Source organism: Tamandua tetradactyla, chromosome 24, assembly GCF_023851605.1.
Source record: "Tamandua tetradactyla isolate mTamTet1 chromosome 24, mTamTet1.pri, whole genome shotgun sequence".
In the NCBI taxonomy this organism is placed as follows: Eukaryota; Metazoa; Chordata; class Mammalia; order Pilosa; family Myrmecophagidae; genus Tamandua; species Tamandua tetradactyla.
In genome coordinates this window covers 43,405,093-43,415,427 of record NC_135350.1, presented here as the reverse complement: position 1 = coordinate 43,415,427, position 10,335 = coordinate 43,405,093, and the positions used below count along the sequence as shown (strand labels likewise).

Sequence of the window (10,335 nt, the reverse complement as noted above, 5' to 3'; positions counted from 1 at the left end):
AAGAAGAAATAGAAAAACTGAAAAAACAAATCGCAGAACTTATGGAAGTGAAGGATAAAGTAGCAAACATAGAAAAAATAATGGATAGCTACAATGATAGATTTAAAGAGACAGAAGATAGAATTAGTGATTTGGAGGATGGAACATCCGAATCCCAAAAAGAAACAGAAACTATCGGGAAAAGAATGGAAAAATTTGAACAGGGTATCAGGGAACTCAAGGACAATATGAACCGCACAAATATACGTGTTGTGGGTGTCCCAGAAGGAGAAGAGAAGGGAAAAGGAGGAGAAAAACTAATGGAAGAAATTTTCACTGAAAATTTCCCAACTCTTATGAAAGACCTAAAATTACAGATCCAAGAAGTGCAGCGCACCCCAAAGAGATTAGACCCAAATAGGCGTTCTCCAAGACACTTACTAGTTAGAATGTCAGAGGTCAAAGAGAAAGAGAAGATCTTGAAAGCAGCAAGAGAAAAACAATCCATTACATACAAGGGAAACCCAATAAGACTTTGTGTAGATTTCTCAGCAGAAACCATGGAAGCTAGAAGACAGTGGGATGATATATTTAAAATACTAAAAGAGAAAAACTGCCAACCAAGACTCCTATATCCAGCAAAATTATCCTTCAAAAATGAGGGAGAAATTAAAACATTCTCAGACAAAAAGTCACTGAAAGAATTTGTGACCAAGAGACCAGCTCTGCAAGAAATACTAAAGGGAGCACTAGAGTCAGATACAAAAAGACAGAAGAGAGAGATATGGAAAAGAGTGTAGAAAGAAGGAAAATCAGATATGATATATATAATACAAAAGGCAAAATGTTAGAGGAAAATATTATCCAAACAGTAATAACACTAAATGTCAATGGACTGAATTCCCCAATCAAAAGACATAGATTGGCAGAATGGATTAAAAAACAGGATCCTTCTATATGCTGTCTACAGGAAACACATCTTAGACCCAAAGATAAACATAGGTTGAAAGTGAAAGGTTGGGAAAAGATATTTCATGCAAATAACAACCAGAAAAGAGCAGGAGTGGCTATACTAATATCCAACAAATTAGACTTCAAATGTAAAACAGTTAAAAGAGACAAAGAAGGACACTATATACTAATAAAAGGAACAATTAAACAAGAAGACATAACAATCATAAATATTTACGCACCGAATCAGAATGCCCCAAAATACGTGAGGAATATACTGCAAACACTGAAAAGGGAAATAGACTCATATACCATAATAGTTGGAGACTTCAACTCACCACTCTCATCAAGGGACAGAACATCTAGACAGAGGATCAACAAAGAAATAGAGAATCTGAATATTACTATAAATGAACTAGACTTAATAGACATTTATAGGACATTACATCCCACAACAGCAGGATACACCTTTTTCTCAAGTGCTCATGGATCATTCTCAAAGATAGACCATATGCTGGGTCACAAAGCAAGTCTTAACAAATTTAAAAAGATTGAAATCTTACACAACACTTTCTCGGACCATAAAGGAATGATGTTGGAAATCAATAATAGGCAGAGTGCCAGAAAATTCACAAATACGTGGAGGCTCAACAACACACTCCTAAACAACGACTGGGTCAAAGAAGAAATTGCAAGAGAAATTAGCAAATACCTCGAGGCGAATGAAAATGAAAACACAACATATCAAAACTTATGGGACGCAGCAAAGGCAGTGCTAAGAGGGAAATTTATTGCTCTAAATGCCTATATCAGAAAAGAAGAAAAGGCAAAAATTTAGGAATTAACTATCCATTTGGAAGAACTGGAGAAAGAACAGCAAGCTAACCCCAAAGCAAGCAAAAGGAAAGAAATAACAAAGATTAGAGCACAAATAAATGAAATTGAAAACATGAAAACAATAGAGAAAATCAATAAGGCCAGAAGTTGGTTCTATGAGAAAATCAACAAGATTGATGGGCCCTTAGCAAGATTGACAAAAAGAAGAAGAGAGAGGATGCAAATAAATAAGATCAGAAATGGAAGAGGAGACATAACTACTGACCTCACAGAAATAAAGGAGGTAATAACAGGATACTATGAACAACTTTACGCTAATAAATACAACAATTTAGAGGAAATGGACGGGTTCCTGGAAAGACATGAACAACCAACTTTGACTCAAGAAGACATAGATGACCTCAACAAACCAATCACAAGTAAAGAAATTGAATTAGTCATTCAAAAGCTTCCTAAAAAGAAAAGTCCAGGACCAGATGGCTTCACATGTGAATTCTACCAAACGTTCCAGAAAGAATTAGTACCAATTCTCTTCAAACTCTTCAAAAAAATCGAAGTGGAGGGAAAACTACCTAATTCATTCTATGAAGCCAACATCACCCTCATACCAAAACCAGGCAAAGATATTACAAAAAAAGAAAACTACAGACCAATCTCTCTAATGAATACAGATGCAAAAATCCTCAATAAAATTCTAGCAAATCGTATCCAACAGCACATTAAAAGAATTATACATCATGACCAAGTAGGATTCATCCCAGGTATGCAAGGATGGTTCAACATAAGAAAATCAATTAAGGTAATACACCATATCAACAAATCAAAGCAGAAAAATCACATGATCATCTCAATTGATGCAGAGAAGGCATTCGACAAGATTCAACATCCTTTCCTGTTGAAAACACTTCAAAAGATAGGAATACAAGGGAACTTCCTTAAAATGATAGAGGGAATATATGAAAAACCCACAGCTAATATCATCCTCAATGGGGAAAAATTGAAAACTTTCCCCCTAAGATCAGGAACAAGACAAGGATGTCCACTATCACCACTATTATTCAACATTGTGTTGGAGGTTCTAGCCAGAGCAATTAGACAAGAAAAAGAAATACAAGGCATCAAAATTGGAAAGGAAGAAGTAAAACTATCACTGTTTGCAGACGATATGATACTATACGTCGAAAACCCGGAAAAATCCACAACAAAACTACTAGAGCTAATAAATGAGTACAGCAAAGTAGCAGGTTACAAGATCAACATTCAAAAATCTGTAGCATTTCTATACACTAGTAAGGAACAAGCTGAGGGGGAAATCAAGAAACGAATCCCATTCACAATTGCAACTAAAAGAATAAAATACCTAGGAATAAATTTAACTAAAGAGACAAAAAACCTATATAAAGAAAACTACAAAAAACTGCTAAAAGAAATCACAGAAGACCTAAATAGATGGAAGGGCATACCGTGTTCATGGATTGGAAGACTAAATATAGTTAAGATGTCAATCCTACCTAAATTGATTTACAGATTCAATGCAATACCAATCAAAATCCCAACAACTTATTTTTCAGAAATAGAAAAACCAATAAGCAAATTTATCTGGAAGGGCAGGGTGCCCCGAATTGCTAAAAACATCTTGAGGAAAAAAAACGAAGCTGGAGGTCTCGCGCTGCCTGACTTTAAGGCATATTATGAAGCCACAGTGGTCAAAACAGCATGGTATTGGCATAAAGATAGATATATCGACCAATGGAATCGAATAGAGTGCTCAGATATAGACCCTCTCATCTATGGACATTTGATCTTTGATAAGGGAGTCAAGCCAACTCACCTGGGACAGAGCAGTCTCTTCAATAAATGGTGCCTAGAGAACTGGATATCCATATGCAAAAGAATGAAAGAAGACCCATCTCTCACACCCTATACAAAAGTTAACTCAAAATGGATCAAAGATCTAAACATTAGGTCTAAGACCATAAAACAGTTAGAGGAAAATGTAGGGAGATATCTTATGGATCTTACAACTGGAGGCGGTTTTATGGACCTTAAACCTAAAGCAAGAGCACTGAAGAAGGAAATAAATAAATGGGAACTCCTCAAAATTAAACACTTTTGTGCATCAAAGAACTTCATCAAGAAAGTAGAAAGACAGCCTTCACAATGGGAGACAATATTTGGAAATGATATATCAGATAAAGGTCTAGTATCCAGAATTTATAAAGAGATTGTTCATCTCAACAACAAAAAGACAGCCAACCCAATTACAAAATGGGAAAAAGACTTGAACAGACACCTCTCAGAAGAGGAAATACGGATGGCCAAGAGGCACATGAAGAGATGCTCAATGTCCCTGGCCATTAGAGAAATGCAAATCAAAACCACAATGAGATATCATCTCACACCCACCAGAATGGCCATTATCAACAAAACAGAAAATGACAAGTGCTGGAGAGGATGCGGAGAAAGAGGCACACTTATCCACTGTTGGTGGGAATGTCAAAGGGTGCAACCACTGTGGAAGGCAGTTTGGCGGTTCCTCAAAAAGCTGAATATAGAATTGCCATACGACCCAGCAATACCATTGCTAGGTATCTACTCAAAGGACTTAAGGGCAAAGACACAAACGGACATTTGCACACCAATGTTTATAGCAGCATTATTTACAATTGCAAAGAGATGGAAACAGCCAAAATGTCCATCAACAGAAGAGTGGCTAAACAAACTGTGGTATATACATACGATGGAATATTATGCAGCTTTAAGACAAGATAAACTTATGAACCATGTAATAACATGGATGGACCTAGAGAATATTATGCTGAGTGAATCCAGCCAAAAACTAAAGGACAAATACTGTATGGTCCCACTGATGTGAACGGACATTCGAGAACAAACTTGAAATATGTCATTGGTAACAGAGTTCAGCAGGAGTTAGAAACAGGGTAAGACAATGGGTAATTGAAGCTGAAGGGATACAGACTGTGCAACAGGACTAGATACAAAAACTCAAAAATGGACAGCACAATAATACCTAATTGTAAAGTAATCATGTTAAAACACTGAATGAAGCGACATCTGAGCTATAGGTTTTTGTTTTGTTTTGTGTTGTTTTGTTTTGATTTTACTATTATTACTTTTATTTTTTTCTCTATATTAACATTCTATATCTTTTTCAGTTATGTTGCTAGTTCTTCTAAACCAATGCAAATGTACTAAGAAATGATGATCATGCAGCTATGTGATGATGTTAAGAATTAATGACTGCATGTGTAGAATGGTATGATCTCTAAATGTTGGGTTAATTTCTTTTTTTCTGTTAATTTAAAAAAAAAGAAAAAGAGAAGGGATAATTGGAGATGAAGGGATACAGACTGTACAACGGGACTGGATATAAAAACTCAGAAATGGACAGCACAATACTACCCAATTGTAATGCAATTATGTTAAAACACTGAATGAAGCTGCATGTGAGGTATAGGTTTTTTGTTTTTGTTTTTTTTTGTTTTTTTTTTCTTTCTATTATTGTTTTAATTCTTATTCTGTTGTCTTTTTATTTCTTTTTCTAAATCGATGCAAATGTACTAAGAAATGATGAATATGCAACTATGTGATGTTATTAAGAATTACTGATTGTACATGTAGATTGAAATGATTTCTAATTGTTTTGTTAATTCTTTTTTTAATTAATAAAAAAAAAAAAAAAAAAAGATATACCAATTGCTAAAAAAGCCCATGAAAAGGTATTCAACATCATTAGCTAATAGGGATATGAAACCAAACCACAATGAGGTGCACACTACGGTGGCACATTTACTAAAAAGCTGGAATGATACAGAGAAGATCAGCATGGTCCTTGTGCAATGATGGCATGTGGATTTGTGAAGTTCTCCATATTAAAAAACACACACAAAAAAAACAATGAAATACCATTTCACACCCACCAGAATGGCTATAATTACAAAAATGGAAAATTGCAAGTGTTGGAGAAGATACAGGTTTACAGGAATTCATTCAGTGTTGGTGGGAATGTAAAATGGTGCAGCTGCTGGGGAAGACAGTTTGACAGTTCCTCAGAAAGTTAAGTATAGAATTATCATATGACCTATCAATTATAGGTACATGCCCCAAATAATTAAAAGCAGAGACTCAAACAGACACTAGCATATTGATGTTCATAGCAGCATTATTCAAAATTGCAAAAAGATAGAAGCAATCCAAGTTCAGTTTATCAACTGAAAAAGGGATAAACAAAATGTGGTATATGCATACAGTGAAATATTACTTAGTCATAAAAAGGAATGAGGTTCTACTATATGCCCCAACATGTATGAACCTTGAAGACATATTATTGAGTGAAATAAGTCAAGACAAAAAAGGACAAATATTAAATAATCTCATGGATATGAAATAATTAGAAGCAAATGCATAGTCAGAAACTAGAATATAGGTTACTAGGGGTAGGGGTAGGGAATAGGGATTTAATGCTTAAATTGTACAGAGTTTCTATTTGGGTTTGTGCTGGTTTGAAAGTATTACATACTCCAGAAAAGCCGTGTTTTAATCCTGATCCAATCTTGTGCGAGCAGCCTTTCTTTTAATCTTATTCAATACTATAGTCAGAAATTTTTGACTAGATTATTTCCATGGAGATGTGATACACCTAATTTGTGGATGTGATCTTTTGCTTAGATGAAGATGTGACTCCACCTATTCCATGTAGGTCTTGATTAGTTTGCTGGAATCCTTTAAAAGAGGAAACATTTTAGAGTGTCAGAAATGACAGAGCAACAGAGCCCAGGAGTAAGGGACCAGCAGATGCCAGCCATGTGACTACCCTGCTGACAGAGGTGTTCCTGACCCCTCAGCCTTTCATGAATTAAGGTATCTTCCCCTGGATGCCTTAGTTTGGATAGTTTTATAGGCTTAGAACTATAAACTTGTAACTTATTAAATTTCCTTTTTAAAAGGCATTCCAGTTCTGTTATATTGCATTCCAGCAGCTTGCAAACTGTCACAGGGTTGATGGAAAAGTTTTGGTGACGGAGGTGATGGATGGCAGTGATGGTAGCACTACATCGTGAATGTAATCAACAGCATTGAATTATATGTTTGAAAGTCGTTAAAAGGGAAAATTTTAGGTTGTATAAACATTACTATATTAAAATCTTAAAAAGAAAACATAGGAATATACAACACAAACAGTGAGCCGTACTGCAAATGATGGACTTTGATTAATGGTAAAATTATAAACATGTTCTTTCATGAATTATAAGCCCATTTTAAGTGTGTAAACTGAGTCTCCTAATAGATGACTTTCTCAGGGACACACAGCTAATGAGACATAATCAGGACTTATACTCAGATATCTAACTCCAATTACACTACAGGGAGGTCTGTTGCACAATTTTGCCTAAGACTAAGTTGAAAGTACTAGTAAATATTGTTGTGATTGTGAATATTTTATGATTTATAAAGATTTCTGGAGGACCATTTGATTTAGGAAATAATTACTTCTAGAGAAGAAAGATTAAGCTACTTTAAAAGATGCTGTCCCATTCAGGGTTCTGTTAGAAAATCAGAAAGTGTGCTAGGGCTTTCAAACAGAGGGGATTTAACATAGAGGGTTGGTTTTACATATATTGCAAGGTAAGAAAGCAAAAACATGATACTGTTGTAACCTAGATATCAGGCACTCTGGGAAATAGCTATTTTCACTAAGGCTGGGTGATAAATTATGGCAGATGACTTGGTGGGTTACTGGAACCTCCAGGTGGTTTGGGGGATAGCCACCTACAGCACAGGTGCTTATACCTCCAAAGGGAGGCATGGTTGGCTGGAACTGGTGGTACCTCTGAGGATACCACCACAGATGGTGCTAAGAGTACCAAGGATGCTATAGGCCAGAGATGTAGCTGTCCTATGCTGCTGGAATGAAACTGCTGCCCACTGGAGAATGGAAGAAAATTCCTTTTCTCCTCCTTCTGCCTTCCACTCTCCCTTAGTGCCTCTAATTGCCAGAACCTAATAGGAAACTGTGGTCATTAGGTTCAGGTGTCAACTTGGCCAGGTGAAGGTGCCTAGTTCTGTTGCTGTGCACATTAGCCAATGGTATGTGAACCTCAACTGTTGCTCATCATATCTGCAGTTGGCTAGGAGGCATGCCTGCTACAGTGAATGATGTTTGAGTTAATCAGCTGGTGCTTAAATGAGAGAGCTCAACGTAGCACAGCCCAAGCAGCTAAGCATACCTCATCTGAGCACTTACAACTCAGCCCAGGCCTTTGGAGATGCAGAAAGAAATCACCCCAGGGATTTTTGAAACCCAGAGGCCTGGAGAGAAGGCCAGCAGAGATTACCCTGTGTCTTGCCATGTAAGAAAGAACCTCAGTTGAAAGTTAGCTGCCTTTCCTCTGAAGAACTAATGAAATAAATCCCCTTTTATTAAAAGCCAATCCGTCTTTTGTGTGTTGCATTCTGGCAGCTAGCAAACTAGAACAGAAGCCAAAGCAAGGAATTTTGGGAAATAAGAACTTAGATTCCAGCCCTAGCATCCTAGGGCAGAGTATAGAAGGGTGAGCAAAGGATGACAGATAATAGGTAAATTACCAGCATAGATGCTAAACTTCTTTACTGAAACTATTTACTTATTTACTACGTACAAGGCATTCATCTGCAAAAATTTTATTTAATTTTATAGTCTTATGAGGCTAGTGTCATTATCTCTTATTTTTGCACATGAGGAAATGAAAGTACCCAAGGTTTCCAGAGTTAGTAAGTGGTAGTCAGAATGAAAACGTCAGTATAAATTTATTCATATATCACATATTCCTATTCCAATGTCCCTTTCACTATATCTACAAACTCTGCATTAATATTTTATTTTATCTTCCTTTCTGAGCTAATTTTGGAACTTGTATCTTCCTAATAAGAGACCTCTAACTTGAACACAGAATTTCTTTATATACCTGGTTTCTTACTTGCTGAACTAAATGGTATAGTTGTCACAAGTCTGGAGCCAGACTGCGTAGGTATAAACATTATCCCATCTTTTATCATCTGTGTGTCTTAGCAGAACTGCATAACTTCTTTGTGCCTCAGTTTTCTCATCTGAAAAATGGGGATAATAATAGAGTACCAATCTCAAAAGTTATTTGTTAGGGTAAAGTCTTATACATGGACATAGCTTAGAAGGCTTCCTGGCACTATATTCTAGCCTTTTTAAATGATTATTACCATGTTTAGGAACACCAGCAATCGACTTTTTAATGATTTCTCCCTACCAAACATGCACTATTGATTCAACAAATTATTTGTGTTCCTTGATAGGTGTGACCCTCTGTAGCTTTTTAGCCACAAGAAAGAAGATGACTACTTCTAGCATGGTAGACTTACTTGGAGAGTGGTTTAGAACTCCACCCAATCTCTGATTCCATTCTTAGCTCTCCTTTCTGAAAGGTTGAAATGAGGGTATTGCCATTTGAATGCAGCAAGTCATTCACCCAAGTCATGTGGGCATGTGTCTGTTATAAAATATGTGAGGCACATAACTTGGCAGGTCTCAGCCATCTCCTCCTCTTCTATTTGGCTCTTCCCTCCTCTTATTAAATTTCTGCATGAGTGTAGGTCTCGCTGTTCAGCCTTTCACATTGAACGGCTTTGTGCATCACTTGTGTTCCACCATAACTGGGCACCTTGGCTGGTTCTTGGGATGTTTTCATCTCTTCTTTCCATGCTGGCAGCCACCAGCAACTTTCTCAAGTTATCTGCGAGCATATTCTTTTTTATTTTTTCTCATGGACAGGCACTGGGAATCGAACCTGGGTCTCTGACATTGCAGGCGAGAACTCTGCTTGCTGAACCACCATGGCCCACCCAAGCATATTCTTTTGATTTCTTGAGAGAATGAATAGAGCTGGAGAGGCATCCCAAAGGAGAATTCAGCGATATTCCAGGCCTTACACCTCAGGTATTCCCGCTGTTAATTTTCTTTCTAGTTTGTATTTATGAGATAAGAGGACTCAGAAGTGAATCTGATAAATTCCTAATAGCAAACTAAACAAAAAGACCAGACAAGGGTAGTTGATGGCTCCTTGTAATGACTATATAGATAATGCAAAGAAACTGGCTAGTGTGAAAATTGTGGCTGAATTTGGGTCTTCACTCTACCTGCAGGGACCAGTCAGAAAGAGATAATAATGAAATTTTGAACCCAGCTCTAATACTTCAAGGATAAAAGCAATGGTGGCCTGTAAGCTTCCCCTCCACTATTCTCATCTCTATCTACTGTTTCTTTCTCCTCTATGCCCAAAGCTTATCAAGTGCCATAGTTGGAGATGTTCAAGTGATTAGATAGATATCATCTCTAATTCAAAAGGCATGTGAATTTTAAGAACCCGTAACTGCTCCCTTCAATAAATATTTATTGGGTCCTTACTGTACTCAAAATTAATCTTCCATCATGTTCTTTTTGTCTGTTCTTTTTGGTTGCCACAAAGGGCCCAGACTTCTCAGGCCATCTCTTATCTTTATATTCTCTCTTCTGACCTTATGTATGCCGCAATTTTAGCA

At 36.7% G+C, this 10,335-nt stretch overlaps 1 non-coding gene across 1 annotated transcript; it reads left to right on the top strand.

The window, feature by feature from the left end:
- The first annotated feature begins 5,556 nt into the window (after positions 1-5,556).
- Positions 5,557-5,665, top strand: LOC143668606 (U6 spliceosomal RNA). The gene has a single exon (XR_013168476.1). It is a non-coding gene; the product is annotated as a U6 spliceosomal RNA (small nuclear RNA).
- The last annotated feature ends 4,670 nt before the right edge of the window (positions 5,666-10,335 follow it).